Raw genomic sequence first — 23,064 nt, 5'->3', positions numbered from 1 at the left:
TAGCAAAGGACATAAACCAACAGATTTTGGCAGCTCAGGGAATACAAAAAAGATAAATCCAAAAAATCCACACCCACATACATCATAATGAAACTGCTGAAAACTAAAGACAAAGAACAAATCTTGAAAGCAACCAGAGAAAAATGCATTACTCAGAGGAGAATACGGATTCAAGTGACTGTAGATTTTTCAACAAAAACTGTGGCACCCAGAAGGAAGTGGAAAAAAAAAACAAACACTTTTTAAGTGCTGAAAGAAAAGAACTGCCAGTCTAGAATTCTAGATGTGCCCCCCAAAAATCTTTGTGGAATGAGGGTGAAAACTTTCTCAAGAGAATTTGCTGGCAGTGTATGTGCTCTATAAGAAGTTATAAAGAAACTTCCTTAGATAGAAGAGAAATGATACCAGAAGGAAATGGAACATCAGGAATGAAGGAAGACCAAAGGAAAAAGATCTGGGTAAATATAATGGACTATCCTCCTCCTCTTGAGTTCTTTAAAGTATGTTTGACAGCTGAAAGTAAAAGTTATAGGGACTTCCCTGGAGGTCCAGTGGTTAGGGCTCTGTGCTTTCACTGTAGGGGGCACGGGTTCAATCCCTGGTCAACGAACTAAGATCCCACAAGTCACGCAGAATACATATGAAAACTACAACATACAGGGAAGAGAATAAAGGGACCTGTGATGGTTAGTTTTCTACTTTCACCTGAAGTGGTAAAATATTGATTCTAAGTAAGTAGACTCTGAAAAATTAAGTGTGCATACTGTAATCCCTAGAGCAAATACACACACACACACACACACACACGCGCGCTATACATAAAGAACACAAAAGATAAATTAAAATGGAATGCTAAAACACATTCCAATAATCCTGAAGAATACAGGAAAATGGACAGAGAGCGGGGGAAAAGAGGGAACAAATAGAAAACAAAGAAACAGAATGTAGACCTAAATCCAAACATATTGATAATCATATTAAATGTAAATTGTGTAAACATACCAATTAGGGATTTCCGTGGTGTCCAGTGGTAAAGAATCCACCTTCCAATGCAGGGGACATGGGTTCGATCCCTGGTCGGGGAGCTAAGATCCCACAGGCTGCGGAGCAACTAAGCCTTCACCACAACTACTGAGCCTGTGCGCCTCAACTAGAGAGTGCATGTGCCACAACTAAGACCCGAGCAGCCGAAAATAAATAAATTAATTAAATAAATATATTTTTAAAACACACACACACACACCAATTAAATGATACAGATGACCAGAATGGATAAAAACACATGACCTAACTATATTCTGTCTACAAGAAACTCACATCAAATATAGTTATATTGGTAGACTAACAATAAAAGGGTAGAAGAAAGATATACCATGCAAACACTAATCAAAAGAAAGCTGAAATGCTCTATTCATAACAAAGTATACATCAGAACTAAGAGAATTACTAGAAATAAAAAGGAACATTACATAATGATAGAAGTTTCAATTCATTAAGAAGATATAATAATCCTAAATACGTACGTACCTAACAACAGAGTCTCAAAATACATGACGCAAAAACTCCCAAAACTGAAAGGAGAAGGAGACAAATCCACGATTAAAGTAGGAGACTTAAAAAACTCCTCTCTTAGGGATCTGTAGAGCGAGCAGACAGAAAATCAGCCTGGATGCAGAAGGGCGGGTAAGTAACCTCACCCAGCTGGATATAGCTGACATTTATAGAACATGTCGCCAAAAATCAGCAGAATAAACATTCTTTTCAAGCGCACATGCAATAATCACCAAGATATCATGGACTACAAAACAAACCTTAGTAAATTTAAAACAACTGAAATCACGCAAAGTATGTTCTCTGACCATAATGGAATTCGACTAGAAACTGATAAGAAGTATAACAGGAAAATCTCCAAACATTTGGAACTCAAACAGCATACTTCTACATAATCCATTGGTCAAAAAGGAAGTCTCGAGGAAAGTCAGAAAACATACTGAACTGAATGAAAGTGAAAGTGCAGTTTATTTAAACCTGTTAAGTGCAGCTAAATCAGTGCTTAGAGAGATATTTATAGCACAAAATGCTTACATTATTAAAAGAGAAAGGTATCAAATCAATCATTTAAGCTTCTACCTTAAAAACTAGAAAAAAAGGGCAAAATAACCCAAAAAGAAGAAATAAGGAAATAATGAAGAGCAGAAATCAATGATGTTGAAAAAGAGAGACCAATAAAGCCAAAAACTTCCTTGAGATCACTAAACTTGATAAACCTCTAACAAGATAGATCAATGAAAAAAGAAGACACAAATGACGGATATCAGGAATGAAAGAGGGGGATATCACCAGAGATCCTGCAGACATTCAAAGGATGATAAGGGCAAACTACAAACAACTCCACATACACAAAGCCGACAAGTTAGATTAAACGGACCAATTCCTTGAATATCACAAACTACCTAAACTCACCTAAGATGAAACGGATAACCTAAGTAGTCCCATAACTATTAAAGAAATTAAACTGATAGTTTAAAACCTTTCAGAAAAGAAAACTCCAGGTCCAGATGGTTTCAATGGCAAAGTCAACCAAACATTTAAAGAAGAAACAACATCAAGTCTACACAATCTCTTCTTGGAAATTCAACATTTTCCATTTCTTTTTATGAAGCCAGTATCACTCTCTACCAAATCAGACAAAGACAGTACAAGAAAATGACAAACCAGTGTCCTTCGTGAACATACGTGCAAGTCAAATACAGCATCATGTGAAAAGAATTTAATACATCATAACCGAGCGGAGTCCATCCTGGGGATATAATGAAAAAGATCAAACAATGTAATCCACTGCGTTAACGGTCTAAAGAAGAAAAATCATATGATCATATCAACTGAAGCAAGAGCAACAAAAAAGCACTGGATGAAACTCAATCTCCATTTATGACAAAAATTCTCAGCAAACAGAATAGAAGGGAACTTCCTCAATCCGATAAAGGGCATCTATAAAAACTCTGGGACTTCCCTGGTGGCGCAGGGGTTAAGAATCCACCTGCAGTGCAGGGGACATGGGTTTGAGCCCTGGTCTGGGAAGATCCCACATGCCACGGAGCAACTAAGCCCGTGTGCCACAACTATTGAGCCTGCGCTCTAGAGCCCGCAAGCCACAACTACTGAAGCCCACGTGCCCAGAGCCCATGCTCCGCAGCAAGAGAAGCCACTGCAATGAAGAGCAGCCCACAATCGCCGCAACTAGAGAAAACCCGCACGCAGCAACGAAGACCCAGTGCAGCCAAAAACAAACAAACAAACAAAACTCTGTATCTAACATTACACTTAATGGTGAAAGACTGAATGCTTTCCCTGTAAGACTGGGAACAAGGCAAGAATATCTGCTCTTACCATTCCTATTCCACACAGTATGGGAAGTTCCATCTAGTGCAATAAGGCAAGGGAAAGATATTAAAAGGCATTGGAAAAAAGTACTGGAAAGAAGAGAATAAACCTGTCTCCATTCACAGATGATATCTTGTCCAAGTAGAAAATCCCAAGGAATCTTTCCTTAAAAATCCCTAGAACTGATAGGTGACTTTAACAACGTTGCAAGATACAAGGTTAACACAAAAATTCAATCATATTTCTATACACTAGCAATGAACATTTGGAAATTGAAGTTAAAAACTGAACAGCATTTCCAATAACTTGAAAAAGTGACTACTTAGGCAAAAATCTAACAAAACATGTACAGTATTTGTGTGCTAAAGAATCCAAAACACTGATGAAAGAAACCACAGATGACTTTAATAAAGAAAATAACTATCGTGTTCAAGGACTGTTAAGGCTCAACACGGTAACGATGTCGAGTCTCCCCAGACTGATCTACAGGTTTCATGCAATTCCTATCCCAGCAGGATTTTTTGGTAGATATAAACAAACCTATTCTAAAATGTATATAGAAAGACAAACTAGAATACATAAAACAACTGTGAAAGAGAAAAACCGAGTTGCAGGAATCATACTTTCTGATTTTAATCATACTTACTATAATAGCTATGGTAACCAAGACAGTGTCATGGAGGTGGGTGACAGACACACAGATCAGCAAAACAGGATGGAATCCAGAAACAGCCCCACATAAGTACAGCCAACTGATTTTTGACAAAGATCCAAAAGCAGTTCAATGGAGCAAGGACAGTCATTTCAACAACAAATGGTGTTGAAACAACTGGACATCCATGAACAAAGAAATAAATAAACAGAAAAACCTTGACCTAACACTCACACCTTATAAGAAATTAACTCAAATGGATCCCAGACCAAATGTAAAACAAAACTATAAAAGTTTTAGAATAAAACAAGGTGAAGAGTTCTTAGACACTATGACATTGAAAGCACTATCCAGAGAAGAAAAAGGTGATATACTGGACTTCACAAAAATTAAAACCTTTTGCTCTGTGAAAAACACTATTAAAAGAATGAAAAGACAACTTACAGACTAGGAGAAAATATGTGCAAATCACATATCCAGCAAAGGACTTGTATTCAGAAAACAGAAAGAATTCTCAAAACCTAACAGTAAGAAAACTAAGAAACCGGCTTCCCTGGTGGCGCAGTGGTTGAGAGTCCGCCTGCCGATGCAGGGGACACGGGTTCGTGCCCCGGTCCGGGAAGATCCCACATGCCGCGGAGCGGCTGGGCCCATGAGCCATGGCCGCTGAGCCTGCACGTCCGGAGCCTGTGCTCCGCAACGGGAGAGGCCACAACGGTGAGAGGCCCGCGTACTGCAAAAAATAAATAAATAAATAAATAAATAAATAAAAAGAAAACAAAGAAGCCAACCTAACAATGGGAAAAAGAACAGACACTTCACCAGAGATGAAACGGATGGTGAACAAGTAGATGAAAAGGTGTTCAACATTATTAGCCATGAGGGAAATGCAAATTAAAACCATGATGAGCCACAACTACACACCTGCTAAAATGGCTAAAATTAAAAAATATTGATAATATCAAGTGTTGACAAGGATGCTGAGTAACTGCAACTCTATGTTGCTGGTGGGGATGCAAAACAGTAACAAAGATAGTACAGACCTCCCATATACCCCACATCAAGTTTCCCCTACTGTTAACATCTTATATTAATCAGGTATATTTGTCATTATTCGTGAACTGCTATTCATCCGTTCTCATTAACTAAAGTCTGCACTTTATCCGTAATTCCTCAGTCTTGTCCTGATGCCCTTTTTCTGTTCCGGGATCCCACATGGCACTATCACCCTGTCTTCTCAGACTCCTTTCACCTATGACAGTTTCTCAGACTTTCTTTGTTGTTGACAACTTTGACAACTTTGAGTATTTGTCGGGTATTTTGCAGAACGTGCCTGAGTGGGGATTTCTCTGGTATTTTTCTCATGGTTAGACTTGGGTCATGGGTTTTGGGGAGGAAGACCACAGAGGCAAAGTGCCATTTTCACCACATCATTTCAAAGTCACATACCATCAACTTGACTTCTCACCGTTGACCCTGATCACCAGGCCATATTTACCGGCTTCCCCACTGGAAAGTGCTCTTTTGTTAATCTCCCCTTCCAAACTGTGCTCTTTGGAAGGAGGTCACTTCACGCAGCACCCCCTTAAGGAGTAGGGAGTTAGGCTCCAAGTCCTTCAGGGTAGAGGATCTACATACATCATCTGGAATTCTTCTGCGTGGGAGATGTGGGGAGTTTCTTATAAAGTTAAGCATATACTTACCACATAACCCAGCAACACCTAGATATGTATTCAAGACAAATGAAAACTTGGCTTCACACAAAATTCTGTACACAAATGTTTCTAGCAACTCTATTCATAATCGCCCCAAACGGAAAACAACCCAAATGTCCTCCTGTGGGTGAATGACTAAACAAACTGCGGTGTACCCACACTAGAGCCTACCTCTCAGCAATGAAATCCTCCCACACGTAACACCTCAGTGAACCTCAAATGCGTGATGCTGATGAAAGACGGACCTCAGAAGTTCACCTAAAGCAAGACTCCATGTATAAGATGTGCTCCAAAAGGAGGGGGTGCGGGTTGCCAGGAGTTAGGGATGGGGTGCAACAAGGGGGAACCCAAGGGAGATGCGGGGTTGATGAAGAAAACGTTTTGCCTCCTAATTGAATTTGTGGTTACACAAATCTATATGTATTTTAAATTTCACAGAAATGTACTCCCAAAAAAAGGTGAAGTTTACTATATGTTAATTAAAAAAAAAAAAGAGGTGGAAGCAGCCAGCCAAGTGCCCCATACAAGGGCTAAGTAAATAGTAGTTCCCTTTTCTTATAAAAAGCGGGGCCCTAGAGACCCCAGACCCCTCAGCTGCATGGCTGACATTCCCTTGTCATCCAGCCTAGCGCGTGTCCTAGATTTCTTGGTTCGGTGGCTACCTGTGTCCACATGCCTCCCAGGTGTCCATTTGGAACCACACACCCTTCCTGACAAACAGGTTCTGAACCTGAATCCCTAGAGAACGTGAACAACCAAACCAGTCCTTTCAATCTCCGTGCCAGCTGACCTTAAAGGATGGCACCTCCCTACACGTGGGCTGTCCTTCCTCTGCAGGTAGACAGGGTCAGACACGTGAAAAAAGAGGTGGAGAACGGGGGGGAGTCCTCGATCCCAGAGTCCCTCGTTTTTCTGTGATTTTTCATCCTTTGTCTGCATGGAGGAAGGGGTCAAGCAGGTAGAAGCTACCCTGGATCAAGTCAGTTTTGTTTTAAAACTGAACAGGGAAGAAACCACTGGCAGAATAGCCACGTGTAACAGGTGTGGCTGCACAGTGAAGACACATGGTAAGAAAGGTCTAATGAGAGAAAATCTCACAGAAATGCTTCCTACTGGATTCTCTCCGGGAAGCACAAAGACCAAAGTCACGACAGTAAAGTTAAAAGACGCGGCAGTGTCAGCACACGGGCCCGCTCGCTGCCCCAGGGCTGCACACGACTCCCCATCGCCGGGCAACATCTCCCTTCTAACTCCTACTGCAGGTGGATGTCACTGGAAGATGTGCCTCACCCACTGGGGGTCCAGCCACGGGCCCGAGACAAGTACAAAAGCCCATTGGGCTTCCCTGGTGGCACACTGGTTGAGAGTCCGCCTGCCGATGCAGGGGACACGGGTTCGTGCCCCGGTCTGGGAAGATCCCACATGCCGCGGAGCGGCTGGGCCCGTGAGCCATGGCCGCTGAGCCTGCGCGTCCGGAGCCTGTGCTCCGCAACGGGAGAGGCCACAACAGTGAGAGGCCCGCGTACCGCAAAAACAATAATAATAATAATTTTTTTAAAAGCCCAAGCTGGACTTAAGGATCAAGGTCAGGAACCCAGAGGAGCTCCATTAAGCCTCGTGAGCTGACCACAGGTCTGACGTCAACGCAGCCTGCGGGGGCTGAAGGACAGGCCCCCTCCACACACGCGCAGGGCAGGACTCGGGCCCTTCTCTGCGGTGACGATGACTTAGGATCACTGAATCTTTGAAGTGGGACTTAATTTCAAGAGCCCCCGTACTACACTGTTAAAACACAGTCATGGAGCCTCCGCTGCAGTATCAAATACAAGCACTGTCTCCCCAGAGAACGTGCTCACTTTGCAAAGTAAGACAGCCCCTTGCAGCTCTGGGAGGAGCTGGGTGGCAGCCCCGGCCTCCTCTCCACCCACTCTTTCCTGCCAAGGAAACGTCCGGGAACGCGTCTGTCTGTTACAGACCACGCCCATGACTGGGGAGGAACACCTCCTATTTTAAGGGAAGCATTGCCTTTTGGCGGTGGCAGGAGACAGGCTGATTCCAGAGCCGCTGGGAGAGTTGGGGTCTCACTCTTCTACACCACAGACAGTAAATGCAGTCGAAGCTACCCCTTGGGGCCTGGTTTCTGAGTCACCTCCCTGCAAGCCTGGACTGGGTGACACAGGAGCCCACCACCTCCCCTTCCTGGGGACCCGTGGCCCCTGAGGTGCACTCTGGGCCCGGGGTCACCTCCTTCCACCGAGCTCACGCTGTGGACCCAGCTTCCTCGCTACTGACTGGACAAAGGCGCTGAGCCGCAGAGACCTCGTCGCGTGTCCACGAGGAGAAGAGACAAGCCTTCTTCTTTCCGAGCCACTGTGGTTTTTAGGAAACAGAGATGGGGAAACGTTCACGCCTTTCTAAAGGCACGAAGGTCCCTGTAAGGCATTTCAGGCAATCTAACACACGTCAGTCACGCAGGGCAGATTGGGGAGGAGGCCACACTCTCTGTGCTGGGCCACAGCCTGACCCAAACCTCTGCTGGCCATCGGCCCGTCTTTCCACCCAAGGCCCAGGGCTCAGGAGAACCAGGGGCGATGGCTCTGGGTGCCCTGCTGGGATGAGACAGGATGCCTGCTTCCAGGGTGCCACATCCACGGCTGGTTTTGCTTGTTCTTTCCTCAAGTGATTTACCCCCAATTCCCCACTGCTGCCCCCCTTATTGAGCAAATGTGAGTATATTCCCAAAATCCCATTCCAGACTCTTCGTGTTAACATAAGAGATCCCACGTGCCTTTGGCCTCAGAATCCCCCAAAACATGACATGGAGGAAAGTGTCATCTCATCAAGGGCCTCTAACCAGACCGTACTTGCTAGGTTGCTCCAATGACCAGAGAGACAGACGGGCAGAGACAGAGGCAGAAAGAGAGTGAGAGAGACGGAGACAGCAAAAGAGACACAGAGAGGGAGACGGGGGTGGGGTGAGGGTGGGTTTCAACGCTGGATCTAACGACAGAGTATCATCAATTCTACAGAGTGGTCTGAGATGTGAAACGAGAGTCTTCCACCAAACCTTTTAAAGAGTTTTATACCAGCCATGATAGAAGCGATACACAATCACATTTTTCTAAAAATTTTCTCCCCCTGGCAAATTTTAATTTGAATAAAAGGATGGCATTTCCAGACATCTCAAAAGAGTCACCGCTCCCACCTCTCACGCGTTCACCTGAGACCTCCTGCCACACCTGAGTCTTGCTGTGGTTCCCGGTGTGACGTTCTCTCTAGAAGGTCAAAGCCACCGCTCCCTAATGCTGCTTCTGCCAATGACAATGGCGTGAGAAAGCCAAGCTGACTTGGGCTGTTCTTTTCCTATTACTATTATTTAGTACTTTTTGATAATTGCAACCGATACTCATTGTATGCTCACGACACACCAGGCCCTAAACTAAGTGCTCTATGCTGAGAATCTGATTTAATTCTCCTGTAACACAGAAGCTAGGTTGTTATTATCCCCATTTTACAGCTGAAGAAACTTTAAGGCTCAGAAAAGCTGTGTAAAGAGCTTTTTAGATAGATATTTTTAAGTAGCTGTCTAAAGCCACAGAGCTAAATACGAGAGTCTAGATAAGCCCCAGCAGGGTCTGAGTCCACAGCCTTGCTGTAGGGCAAGTAGGTAACTGTGCTCATTTGGGGTACAGATAAGGACACTCCAAAGAGCCGTCAGCCACTGGAGTGGATTAAGCCTCCCTCACCAACCCCTACCGGAGTTACAGGTCTTCCTGTTTGGAAGTGATACAGGCAACGTCTGATTTAGCAATTTGACATTTATTCCAAAGCATTTAAAGAAGTTTTCTAATTCCTATTTTAGTAGAGACAGGCAAAGAAGAAGGGTTTAGCACTTTTCACCCACAAATCCTAGGCTTTCATATTAGTTACTCAGGGCCTTCAGGAAAAAAACTGAACGATTTTAAAATAATAATAAAAGAACTGGGAATTCCCTGGTGGTCCAGTGGTTAGGACTCCGAGTTTCCAATGCAGGGAGCACGGGTTCGATCCCTGGCGAGGGAACTAAGATCCCATCAGCTGCGTGGCACAGTCGAGAAAAAAAAGAGAAAAAAGAATAAAGGAGAGGCTTCCCTGGTGGCACAGTGTTTAAGAATCCGCCGGCCGAAGACACCGTTGGTGAGGAAAAGGGAAACCAACAGCCCTAACCCAGCTCATCCACTCCTTTCCCCCCTTCCTCATTCTTCTTTTGCTTCTTGTTTGCAGATCCACAGTTGAGACCCTGTGCTCTGTATGTCAAAGTCACACCTGGCTCATTGTTTCCGATGTCTCCACCATTCGGATACAGGACACCAGTCTGCCGGGTCTCAGATAAAAAAGCGAGGTCTTCTATAGGTTCTTCTTCAGCAAGTCTCTCTGTCTGAGGTGCTTAGAATTGTGTAGAAAGACGGTCTCCATAAAAGATTAGAAAAATATCTTTTACAAAGACATTAATATATACGTGAGTGTAATTAAAATGCCTTTTCGGTGTAATATTGTTAAAGATTGGTATGCAGAGGAAAATAAAATCCCTGAGTGTCAGCTACTGTGAAAGAGGCATATTTTCAGTTGTTGCTTTATTGGGCACTTGCACCGAAATCCATTTGCTGGATGTAATTCGAGCTGCTCTGAGCGCAGGGAGTTGAAGGAAGGGGTCAGTGTCCGTCAGTGACACCCATGCTATTTTTATGCTGACGGCTTTTTCACCCTCTGTTTACAGTGTTAACTGACAGATGCCACAGATGGTCATTAATTCAGAGACATCGTTATCCTACCATGTCAGCTTTAATGAATACTTGGATGAAAGTTAATATAGTGATGAAGGGCTTCCCTGGTGGCGCAGCGGTTGAGAGTCCGCCTGCCGAGGCAGGGGACACGGGTTCGTGCCCCGGTCCGGGAAGATCCCACATGCCGCGGAGCGGCTGGGCCCGTGAGCCATGGCCGCTGAGCCTGCACGTCCGGAGCCTGTGCTCCGCAACGGGAGAGGCCACAACGGTGAGAGGCCCGCATACCGCAAGAAACAAAAACAGCAACAACAACAAAAAAACAAAAACAAAACAAAAAAATATATATATAGTGATGAAAAACTAAATGCAGGAATTTATTGCTAGGTACGGTTGGTTCACGACATTTCGCAGCATGGATGTTGACACAGGCAGAGTGAAAACTCTGTACTGAAGAATTCAACTGTTGAACAAATTTCTTGGGCTTTGTTGCTGATGCAGTGATGAAAATGTGTATCAAAGTCCTTAATGTGATTCCTGGACTATCAGGTTGCGTAACATCCACCACTGATGAACCAGCATGATTCCAATAGCACACAGATGTTAACAGTTTACGTTTTGTAATTAAAGAAACGGTGCAATTTAACTGTTATTCTTGAAGGAGTTGAACTCAAAATAGTTTTGTTTACAGCTTTGTTGCGGTAGGTAATAGTCTATCCACATCTCTGCATGTAACATAGAAAATGACTAACCCAGTCGTTCAGGGAGTTAAAACTAAACCCAAGTGACATTTCACAGCAAATGCTGTTTCGAGTCTTTGACTCCTGCGATTCCATATAATCAAGTGGCATTGTTCTGACGACTGCAGCACGTCATACAATCTGATACTGCAGGTTCTGCTCAAAGTAATCTGCCAATTTACTGCATACGTATACTAAGCAGGTTATATTTATCTGTATAAAGAGTCTATTTGAAATTGTTCATTAAACTTGTTAAGCCTATAGGATTTCCATTGGAAAGTGTTTTTGCCTGGACATCTGTTTAAAAAGTAACTAAATGATCTTCATGAGAAGGGTGTATATTCCTCTGTTTTAGTTTTGTAGATTGAGAGAGCTATCGATCTGGTATCAGGATGACCATTACACATCTTTTCACAGCCTGTCTGACTACAGATGTTTTGTCTTATTTTTTGACATCCTTCCTTGTATTAACAGTCTAGGGGGTGTGGGGATATGATATAAATATACAGGTATATAAACCTGAGAATATGCTGCAATCTCTAGTTCCTTTGGATACCTTAGACGTAATATGTTTGTTGGAGGCACTTGTGCTATTTGTTTAATGATTTTTTTTTTTTTTTTTTTTGGCGGTACGCGGGCCTCTCACTGTTGTGGCCTCTCCCGTTGCGGAGCACAGGCTCCGGACGCACAGGCCCAGCGGCCATGGCTCACGAGCCCAGCCGCTCCGCGGCATGTGGGATCTTCCCGGACCGGGGCATGAACCCGTGTCCCCTGCATTGGCGGGCGGACTCTCAACCACTGCACCATCAGGGAAGCCCTTGTTTAATGTTTTGATTTTATAATTTTTGGTATATTCTCATCAGTCTTAGCTCTAGAGTTCAAGCTCTCGCTGGGCAGTAGTTACTGTCTATGTGATGTGCAACTTGGCATCTAATAAATGATTATTTATGATGGTGACAAAAAAAAAAAAGAATCCGCCTGCCCATGCAGGGGACACGGGTTCGAGCCCTGGTCCGGGAAGATCCCACACGCCACGGAGCAACTAAGCCCGTGCACCACAACGACTGAGCCCGTGAGCCACAACGAATGAGCCCGCGTGACACAACTACTGAAGCCCGTGCGCCTAGAGCCCGTGCTCCGCAACAAGAGAAGCCACCGCAATGAGAAGCCCACGCACCACAACGAAGAGTAGCCCCTGCTCGCCACAACTAGAGAAAGCCCGCACGCAGCAACAAAGACCCAACACAGCCAAAAATGAAATAAATAAAATAAATTAATTTAAAAAAGAGAAGAAGAAAGGAGATGTTTGCAAAGGAGCGGGAATAAAACCGTTATGCACTACGTAATTCTAGATTTTGTTTTACTCGAATAAAACCCCAAGATGTTAGGCTTGGATGAGACTTCAGATTTCCAGAAGACAGTGGCGGCTGGCAGACAGACAAGAAAGGGATGGGGCGGCAGACAAGAAGTTCAGGGGAAGCACAGACTTGTGGAAGCCGCCCTAAGATGGGAAATGGAGACCCAGGGCAGGGAAGGGACAGGGGATGGCGTGTCAGCAAAGCTGCACAGCGGTGCACACAGAGCTGCGTCTGGAACCCACACTTTCCGCCCACAATGTCACCAGCCGACTAAAACAGAGACCCAGGGACAATGCAGGGCCACTACTACCCCGGGACTGGTTTGTCATCTCCGCTCAGTGCCGAGTCCTGCAACTTCACCATCCAAGGCCAAGAACGGAGCCGCTACCTCACTTCTCGGATGGAGGCCATACCAGCGTGACGGATAAAAGGTGTTATCTTGTAGCGTTCAGGTCGTTCATGCGACAGACATTTATTAAGCCCCTACCATGTCCTGTGAACTGTGATTAAGTCCTGGGGATACAAAGATGAAGAGGATATGGGCCTTCCTTTCCCAAACACAATCTAAGAAGACACAGACATAACTAAATGATTACAGCAACGGGACAAGTGCTGTAATTCCAGGATGCAGACGTGCATGGAAGCCCAGAAGCAGAAGCCTTCGATGCTGCCTGGGGAGACTTAGACTGCACCGCTTGGGTCAAATCTGGTAGGAGCCTGACAGTCAGACAAGGGAAGACACTGCAGGAGAAAACAGCACGAAGCAGCGGGCGAGGGGTGGTGGGAACCACCCGACACACACACACAACTGTTCAGACTTATTCAGAACTAGTCGGAGGACTGGGAAAGATAAAAAATATTGCCCAGTCTAGCACAACTCTATATTTGCAAGTATTCCCCCAAACCTTAAAATCGAAACATATATAATCAATCCCTTTTCTACCCACAATACTATGAGAGCTGAATTCTCTTATTTTGGGGGGCCTTAACATTGAACAAGAATTGAAATATATGTAATTTTGCACTCCAGTCCTGCTTCTGAGTATAAATACGTGTGTGTTTGTTCGTTTGAAAGTGTAGTTGGCAGGTGTTTATTTCAACGTAGGTGAAAAGAGATGGGTTTCTGCCGCTGCATTGCTTCAAAGCTTTCCAAACGGCCTCCAAGGGCTTAAAGTGCATTGATCCACGGTTCTCGAGGCACGGGCTTCTCCAGATGTCTTCTCTGCAGAATTCTAATTCATGCTGTAAACGTGGAGCTGATTTTCTTTCATCTCAAGGGCTTTAGCTGGAGGCAGCTCCCGTTTGGGCTATCCTTTTAGGAAAAGAAACGATAAGTAGGGGCCGGTTTACATGAAAGAGAGACAAGGGAATGAAAGGATGGGGCCCGGCATAGAACCTGTCAAGTTTCTGGAGACTAATAACCTCCCTGACGTTACCAGAGGCAATTCAGAAACGCAGCCAATGTGGAGCCGTGCTGGTCTACAGCAGGGCTTCCAACAGTGGCTCCATCAACACGCAGGCTGGATAATTCTTGGTAGTGGGGTCTGTCCCGTGTGCCAAGCTGTAGCATGGTTAGAAGCATCCCTTGCCTCCACTCACTGGATGCCAGAAGCAACCCCCAGTCGTGACGACCAAAAGGTCCCTAGATGTTGTCCCCAGTTGAAATCCCTGATCTAGATTAACTCCTAGCAGTAACAACACAAGGGTCTCAATCCTAACTGCTTCCTTTTGAAAATCCTTCTCTCGTTAGTATCACCGTCACTCCCCCAAAAAAGCCCAATAAAGAATAATCATGATGGGCCTTTGACAATACACAAGTCCCGATATGAAATAGTTAGGGATCTACAAGAAGCAGGGAGCCCTGTGCATGCAATTCCCCTGATTAGAAGAGGCTCCAAATGGCACTAACTACTGAGTTGCCTCTGGGACATGAAGAGGATGGAGGTGAGGTTCGTTTGCTCGCTCATGTGTTTATTTGATCACTCAATAAACATTCTTGAGCATCACAGGGTGCCAGGTGCTGGGCCACGTGGACAAGGCAAACAAAAGTCCGGGCCTCCAGGAGCGTGTGCTCGTCAGAGAACAGAGGTAAACAGACAGCATCATGGTCCGTCATAACTGCCGTGAATGAAGCACAAGCAGGTTGGAGCTGCAGCCACTGTCCCCGTGTGGTCACCGAGCCAGGGAATGTGGAGACGTGCTAACCACGTAGATCCCAGACTTAGCGCAGAAAGAGAACGTACGCTGTCTCATTAATAATTTTTATGTTGATTAGATATGTCAACGATAATATTCTGGATATCTTGGATTAAATAAAATCTACTAGCAAAATTAACTGGGCCTGTTTCCTTTACTTGTTTCGCGTGGCTGCTAGAAGCTGAAGCCCATGCATGTGGCTCAGCCTGAGAGACCTCCACCGCCAGCGTCCTTGGCCCCAGGAAATGACAAGTTTACGGGCTCTGCGGTGGGAATGAACTTGGCCCAGCTGAGGCTGGCAGAGCTGCAGGCCGTGCACTAAGCAAGGGCTTGGGAGCCAAGTTAAGGAGTCGGGATTTCACCCCAGGAACAACGGGAGAGCAATGGAGGGTTTGCACCAGGGGAACGCCACAGTCTGTTTTCGATTTTGCAAAGATGCTGCGCTCGGGTGGCCGTGCAGAGAGGCGACAGGCACGGAGGCGAGGACAGAGCAAGACCACCAGGCGGGAGGGCTCAACCTAGCAGGACCCCTCGGGTTTCAGCCCCTCGACGTGACCTGAGAGAGGAGGTCTTTGCCACAGGGCACAGGACTCTTGTTAATTCCCCTTACATTAGATTTTGATTATGTAGACGACCTCTTTCGTCCTCCTCACTTTCTTCTTTCAGATTAGTGAAATGTTTTTCTTTTTCTTTTTTTTTTTTTTTGGCCTCACCGCACGGCATGCGGGATCTTAGTTCCCCGACCAGGGGTGGCCCTGAAGTTTTTCATCGCCCACACCGAGCCTCGGGGTTCTGAGAGCAATCCTGCTGCTTCAAGAAGTTCAGCATGATCTACCCCCTCCTAGGGCAGAGAGGGAACCAGACCAGCTCTCCTCCGTGGACTGGTGCCCTATTCCTGTACACCACCACACGAATTAAGCGGGGAGGGGTCTTAGGTTTTCACTGTTCTGATCTCACTTAATTCTTTTACTTCAGTCTTGGTATTTACCATGAACGCACAGTTCAGTTCCGTTTTCTTCTCTGGCGCGGTTTTTTCCCCCACTTTTCTTGGGCCCTATTTTTGATCTTAGCCTCCCTGCTTTACTCCCAAAGCCCCTCGCTCAAGGATGTCAGCTGCACAGCAGCCCTCCAAGCTCATTTACTCTGGTATTTTCCCTTTGCTCTGCTGATCCTAGAGTCTCCTTTTTCCCCAGCTCATTGGTCATTTTTGCTACTGGTGAGTCATCTTCTCTGACTCATGCCAGGCTGTGATGCAAAGGCCTCAGAGCACACCTGTCTGTGAAAGGCTGTCCCTGAGGAACACGGCCTGCACCCAGGCACAAGCTTGCGCATGTGGATTTGGTAAAGAGGAGAAAAAAACAATCCCCTTTTCTCTCTCTCTTTTTTTCCCCTCCGAATTTACCATTTTTTTCAGCTTTTGTTGGAGATTATCCCTACGATGGGATGAGTCTTGGCCATTCGTCTTGCATCTTTTTTTTTCAGTCTTAACTGAATTTGTTACAATATTGCTTCTGTTTTGTTTTGGTTGTTTGGCCATGAGGCATGTGGGATCTCAGCTCCCCCACCAGGGATCAAACCCACACCCCCTGCATTGGAAGGCGAAGACTTAACCACTGAACCGCCAGGGAAGTCCCGTCATTTTGCATCTTTAGAGGCAGGAGAACATTTCTTGAATGAGCCCAGAAAGCCTGAGGGATGACAGATTTTCCTTCTGTGAGGTTCCTCCTCTGGGGCACAACATGGAGTCTCACCCGTGTGCCACACTGGGATCACGCTGCCTTTTGAGAGCTATGAAGATACCACCAAACGCAGGGGAGATGACATGTACACGCAGCTTTGGTACCTAGACTGAACCTGCCTGGAGCTGCGAGCCAGCTCTGCCCTCACAAGCAGGTGTGACGGAGGCCTCTGCCTCTCTGCGCCTCAGCTTTCTCACCTGTGAAACGGGGAGGGTAACAGCAGCTCCCCCATTAGTGTTCTTGTGAGGTTTAGTGACAACCCCCAGAGAGCACCCGGCACAGCAAATCCGAGCTGGAAAGACACCATCTCGATCCCCGGGGGAAACACACCATGAGCTGCCCCTCCCTCCTTCCTTCCCTGAGTCTCTGTACGCACCTCTTCATCAGGGCTAACCCTGAAGTTCAAGGAACCCGATCTAAAAAGTGCCCCATAAATACAAGCTCTTTCCCCACACTCTTCCCTGAAAGCCCCACATTTTACCGTTACAGACTCATTTCTTTTAAGCACCTCCCGTCTAAATATAAAACTCTTGGCTGAGGTGTTGTCATTAGCTCTTAGCACCTGGGAACAGACCAGCCTCTCAGGTGCCCACAGCAAGGGGTCTGAAAAGGCCGGAGGAAGGAGGAACGGAAAGCAGGGATGGGAGCACAGCCCGTGGGGGGGGGCGGGGTGGAGGTGATACTTGGGGACAGTAAAGGACAGCAAGGTCTCTGCAAGGAGACAGAAGAAACTGGTGGAGATGGTGTCACTGGGGAAGAGACTGGGAAGCTGGGCGGGGGGGGTAGGGGAAGCAGTGACAGAAACCACTTTTCACTGGACATCTTTCTGTATTATTTGAGTTTTGTACCGTCTGCATGTATGACCCAGCCAACAAAAAATGAAATAAGGGAGCGGGGGATATTGGGTATTTGGGTGAGACAGAGCCAGAAACAAAAAGGTCCTGAAGGCAAGGGACCAGTCGCATTGGCTATCTTGCTGGCAGCCTGCCCTGCTCTCACCGCCCCCGCCCCCGGGCCCAAATCAGAAAAGTCTCTCTACGAACTCCTGCACGGCTCATCTTTAGAACATCAGCAATACTTTCTCAGGGTCAAAATCTGAGACACTGCAACTCAGAATTCTCCAGACCTTACTTAAAAGCCCCTCAGAATCACTGGAAAAGCCCAACAAAGGAAAAACGCGACTTCTCTGATGCTGTGGCCTCCGGCTTTGACCAGCTGTGCGAGGTCTGACCTGGGAACATCATGTCCGGCTGCACCGTTTATCTCACTGTCAGTGAGCCACTCCTCTACCACAAGGACGACGGGGTAAAGCAGAAGGCCAAGGGAGGAAATCATCCCTCCAGGGCCCCTGAAGAGCCATCGGAGAAACCCGCATCCTAACCTGGGCCGGAGCCACGAGAAAGGCCTGGCCACTGGCGGATGGGGGAGGGGAGGAGAGGCCACGGGCTCTGCAATCAGTCAGCAGGTTGGTCGGGTCCTGCACGACCTCCAGCAAGTCACACAGCGGCTCAGACCCTCCCTCCCCTCACCTGGGACACACACAGATCACAAGCTGTTAGTTGCGAGTTGTAAGCATCACAAACGCTTGGGGCACAAACATCCAAAACCATGTCCTTAGCCTAAAAAATAACCCAGCCCCTCCTGCCAGTTCTTCCCTTTAAAAGGTCAATGGATCTCGAAGTTAGAAGGTGTTATGCATTGAATTGAACAATGAAAAGACGCTGAAGTCCGAAGCCCTGGAACCTGTGAATGGGACCTTATTTGGAAACAGGGTCTTTGCAGATGTAATTAGTTAAGATAAAGTCATTATGGAATAGGGTGGGCCCCAAATCCCATTTGACTGGTGTCCTTACAAGAAGAGAGGAGACAGAGGGACACACACAGAGGGAAGATAATGTGAAAACACACACACACACACACACACACACGCACACATATGCACGCACGCACGTGCGGAGAAGGCCATGTGACCACAGAGGCAGGAGTAGGAGTCATGCAGCTGCAAGCTGAGGAACAGAAAGAATGGCTGGAAACCCCCAGAGGCTGGGAGGGGGCCCCGAACAGACGCTCCCGCTGAGCCCCCAAGAAGGAACCAACCCTGCTGACACCTTGATTTTGGATGTCTTGCCTCCAGATCCGTAAGAGAATATCTATTGCTTTAAGGCCCCCAGTTTGTGGTACTTTGTTACAGCAGACCTAGGAGACTCATACAGAAAGGGATCTGGTTTAATTGTCTATCTAAGGCTTGAATTCTCTTGCCCGATGGTCAGCTAGCCAGCCTGTGGATGGCTGTCTCTAGTAAAAGACGACTAGTTTAGTATCTACCAATGCAGCAACCCCTCCCATCTTCGAAAAGGTCTGTCATAAAAATCATTCATTCAACAAATATTCATTGAGCACCTACTACGTGCCAGGCAGGCACGGTTTGGAGCACTGTTGATACAACGGTAAAACGGGGAGCAGACAATAAAAGCACTTACAAATAAGGCCATTTCTGATGTTTTGAAGAAAGTAGAACACCGTAACACCAGTGAGTGGGTTGGGGACCGGGATGAAATTATTTATATTGTTAGGGAAGGTCCCACTAAGCATGTGATACTGGACCAGCGACCTGAATGACAAGGAGTCAGCCACGGAGAATCTGGCCGGAGGAAGAGCCAGTGCAAGGACCTGAGGCAGAGCAAGCTAGACCTGGACAAAGCACAGAAAGAAAGAGGGACTTTTGTGAGAGAGTGAGAGAGGGTTAATTGATGAAGCTGGAGAAACAAGGAAGGTCAGTCAGTCCTCGTATAGTAGACCCAGGTAAGTAGTTTGCATCTGACCACAAGACTACTGAGAAGTCACTGGGGAGAGACATGATTTGATTCTTCGTTTTTAAAAGATCACTCTGACACCATAAAGTTCTTATAACTGAAGTCTTTTTAAGTATAACTTTTGTCCTTTCATTCTTGGGATCTTGGACCCTCACAGAACAAGTCTAATAAATGACATTCCTGAATCATGGCTCCCAAGATTTCCAGGCTTACCAGCTCTAATTCATTCCCCACTGTAGCAATTCCCAGTAAATATGCTTGATGATTTTTTCTATGTCCTTCATTAAATGTGATGCCCGGAAAAGAACTCGATATTCTAAGCATGAAGTAGATGAGAACTTTCACCTTGGTCATTCCAGATCTACATGTCCATTGACGTGCCCCAAGATTGCCTTGGTTTTAATTCTGTTTTGTACCACTGACCTGCTGGAACACATCTCAGATAACCTCCGCTGGTGTCCTTTTTCAGATCTAGATGCTCAGATGGAGAAAACAGGATTCAAGCTTATTCTTCCCTAATGAGAACAGCTGTGCCCTCTTTAAAAAAAAAAAAGTGTCACCAAAACGCAAACAATGCCATGCATAAAAAACTGGATAAAATAAACAAAAGTACTGGGCCAACTCCTCAGGTTTCACAACCACTGCATTTTTCTTCAGGGTGGAGGACAAGGAAAATGATTATGGTAAGTTTCCCTAGAATTGCTTTGGTCTCTTGCATCACATGGCTGAAGACACCTAGACTATTAGCAAATACTGAGCGCTTGGGCAAAAGACACTCCCTGCAATCATACTTCCCACTAGATTTCTCAAAGACTTAAACAAATCTGAGTAGGCGCAGGATCCCAAGCCTGGGATAGAGGGAAGTGGTGAAGAGAATCTACACCTGCGAGCCAAGCTGACTTAGCAGGTGGGGCAAGCGGTGGGAGAGGAGGATGCTGGGAAAGCCCTAGGGCCCTGGGATGTGTGTGTAATCTGTCCTCATCCTTCCCACATCCCACTCGGCAGAGTGGTGACGGGCCACTGCATCTGGTGTCAGATAGATAGCTAGGGTTAACGCTCTGCTTTGCCCCCTAGTAGCTAAGTGACCTTGAGCAAGTCACTTAGCCTCAGTTTCCTCATCTGTGACATTTGTGAAGATCAATTAAGATTCTGTGTGAAAGACGTTTGCAAATTACTCCGTCCCGTAAAAGTGAGGGATTATCATTGGCAAAAAGGATTTTCACCCCTCCCTTTGCATGTCATGAGGGTTGACTTTTCCTGACGTTTTCTCTTCCCAGGCTGCTTCTGATGGTTCTTTTAACTGGATTATTTTCTTTTTTGAGGGAGGATGGGGAGGCATGTAGCATGACTCATGCCACCCTAAACCCTTCCTAAAGACTATCCTAAAAGAAGTGCCCTCAGAGCCATCTGGGGTCACCCCAAAGCAATTTACCTTCAAAGAACCAAAGCTATTGTCACGCAAAAACAAGCACATCTAATACCTGTGGATACCCTCCGCTCTCTGGAAATCCGACGCAAGTTATTTAAGGTTTGTGATTCACTCAGGTCACCGAGTAGCTTTTCATTGGCCTTAGTTTTTATGTTCTCAAGTAATATGAGCTATGCTCACATTAACTCACACAGGCCACACAAAAGACAGACACACAACAAAACCAAACACGGGAATGCACTCCAGAACCAAATAAGGAGTTACTCTGCTGCTCGCTAAAGTGTCTATGCCTGAGTCCTTAGCCATCTTCGTTTCCTTAATGGAAAAAAAGAATCTTATGAGTCAACTTTCTCATCGTGAGCTGATCTAAAGAGCTTGTCGCCCTGTGTTTCAAATGCGTAAGCAGTCCTATTTCTGCACAAGGTGGAAATAAAAACCAGTGACAGCCCAAGGGAGAGATGGAACAATGGGAGAACACACACTTCCAAACAGAACCGTGAAAAGATGGGAAGAAGCGCTCACGTGTAATACAACTGGATTTTTTTTTTCTTTGCTTAATTCGGTGTTAAGCATCTTGGCTGCCCTGGTTTAGGGTGAGGGAGGGGGTGCCTCTCAGCAAATGAGCCCAAAACCTTAGCATTAGGTGACAATGGTCTGGAGGGCGGTCTGGCTACAGCAGTCTGGTCCCTGACAGCTGTTGGCTTGCCTCCAAATGCTGACTCGCCTCAGGGACAGCCTGCATGTCAAGCACCTCACCTGTGCCAGCTCAGAGGTGAGTTCCTGCCCAGTCTGCAGGCTGGCACCCTGGCCTCACACTTAAGCACAGTCACAGGAGCTGGCTGGTGCCCACTGCCAAACCCTCTTCCTCTTCCCAAATCCAATCAACGTACAACCCAGGGAAACCCAGACCCCACCAAGGGGCAACTCGCACCCAGCTCCAGAAAGACCGCATCCTGTCCTTTCCAAGCCCCTGGACGCTGGTGCAGGCCACCCCGAACCAGCTGTTCCAAACAGCCTGTAACACTGTGTCGGTAGTGCTGGCCCCTCTGCGAAGCTCCTCCTGCTTCCTGAGCCTGGGGAGGAGGGGGCCCTGGGAAGGCACAAGCTGAGCCCTTTCTCCTTGGCCCCCAGGAGCAGAGGGACAGCAAACTTAAAATCCAACACACAGCACAACTTGGCAAATGTCTTTCCCATCCCGGTCCCACGCACCCCTCCCCAGCACGCCCTTCCAGGAGTCGAGGCAGGGCGGGGGGGGGCGGGGGGGGGAACCGGCTCCATCCCTAAGCCACCTGGCGACACCGTCAGCCACCGGGGAGCGGGGACACCTTGTCCAGCCCCCCCCCCCCCCCACACACACACAGGTATCGCACTGCTCCTGACACGGTGGGCTCCTGCCCCGCCTTCCCATTTCCTGCAGAAACCCCAGAGGCCCTCGACCCCACCCCACGGTCCCTCACCCGCCGGTCCCTGGGCGCTCCAGCTGTCGCCCCTCGGAGAGCCCCCTCGCCGCCGGGAGAACCCGGCACGCCTTCCCCTCTCGGCCCCTGGCAGGGTCCCCTCTCACCGCGGCGGGGGCCGGCCGGCCGGCCGGGCAGACGAGGAGCGAGCGCGCGCCGTCGGGCTCGGGAACGCGGCCACTGCTCCGGCCCCAGAGCCGGGTCCTTCTGAGGCGCCGGCCAGCGCGAGCTGTCAGTCAGCTGGCCGCGCCCGCCCCCGCCCCCGCCCACCCCGCAACCCCCGGTCCCGTCTGCGCAGGCGCGGGGCGGCCCGGGAGCGGCGTCACGTGACGGGGCGGTGCGGCTGTCGGCGACCGGACCTCCCGAGGGTTTCGGTCCAAGTCCCGCGTCGCTCGGGCCTGGGGTCGCCCCTCGGCGGGAGGCCTCGTCCTGCGGCCCTGGCACGCTCGGGGACTTCCCGTTGTTCGCTCTAACAGGGTCCCGGCAGCCCCGTTTGCTGGATCTGCTCAAAACTAGGGTGTTCTCCCAGGCGGGGCAGAGCTGGGTGCGCGCAGGCCGCTATGCAAACAAATGAGTGGGTGATTTGGTGATTTTGGAGGGGGGAGCCCCGGCAGGGAGCCAGAAAGTATGGCCTGATAATGGTTGCTTGCCCGCCGTGGTATCCGCACCTTTAAAACAAGGATGCCCTTTGCCATTTCCTCCTCGCCTATTTCAGAGTTAGGGTGACGTCTTGACATTAACGAGCATACTTGTAAAACAAGTCAAGCGAGGATGTATGGAATAGAAGGGCAATTTGAGGCCGATTGATTTTTTGAAAGGGG

General features: G+C 47.3%; 1 protein-coding gene across 4 annotated transcripts in view; it reads right to left on the bottom strand.

The window, feature by feature from the left end:
- KIAA0513 (KIAA0513 ortholog) overlaps positions 1-22,485 on the bottom strand; it is a 54,148-nt gene extending 31,663 nt beyond the window's left edge. For 2 of the 4 annotated variants that reach the window (XM_089903371.1, XM_022583009.3), the window contains exon 1: positions 22,351-22,485. The gene's annotated coding sequence lies outside the window, so the exon portion shown is untranslated. Of the gene's footprint in view, positions 1-19,780; positions 19,895-22,243; positions 22,329-22,350 lie in introns of those variants that run through there. The other 2 variants (XM_089903372.1, XM_022583010.3) reach the window with 2 other exon arrangements.
- Positions 22,486-23,064: the final 579 nt, after the last annotated feature.

Source organism: Delphinapterus leucas, chromosome 20, assembly GCF_059928025.1.
Source record: "Delphinapterus leucas isolate spDelLeu-1000000601 "Yukka" chromosome 20, BTC_Dleu_Yukka2, whole genome shotgun sequence".
Taxonomy (NCBI): Eukaryota; Metazoa; Chordata; class Mammalia; order Artiodactyla; family Monodontidae; genus Delphinapterus; species Delphinapterus leucas.
The sequence above is the reverse complement of the archived record's forward strand: the minus strand, read 5'-3'. Positions and strand labels throughout refer to the sequence as shown.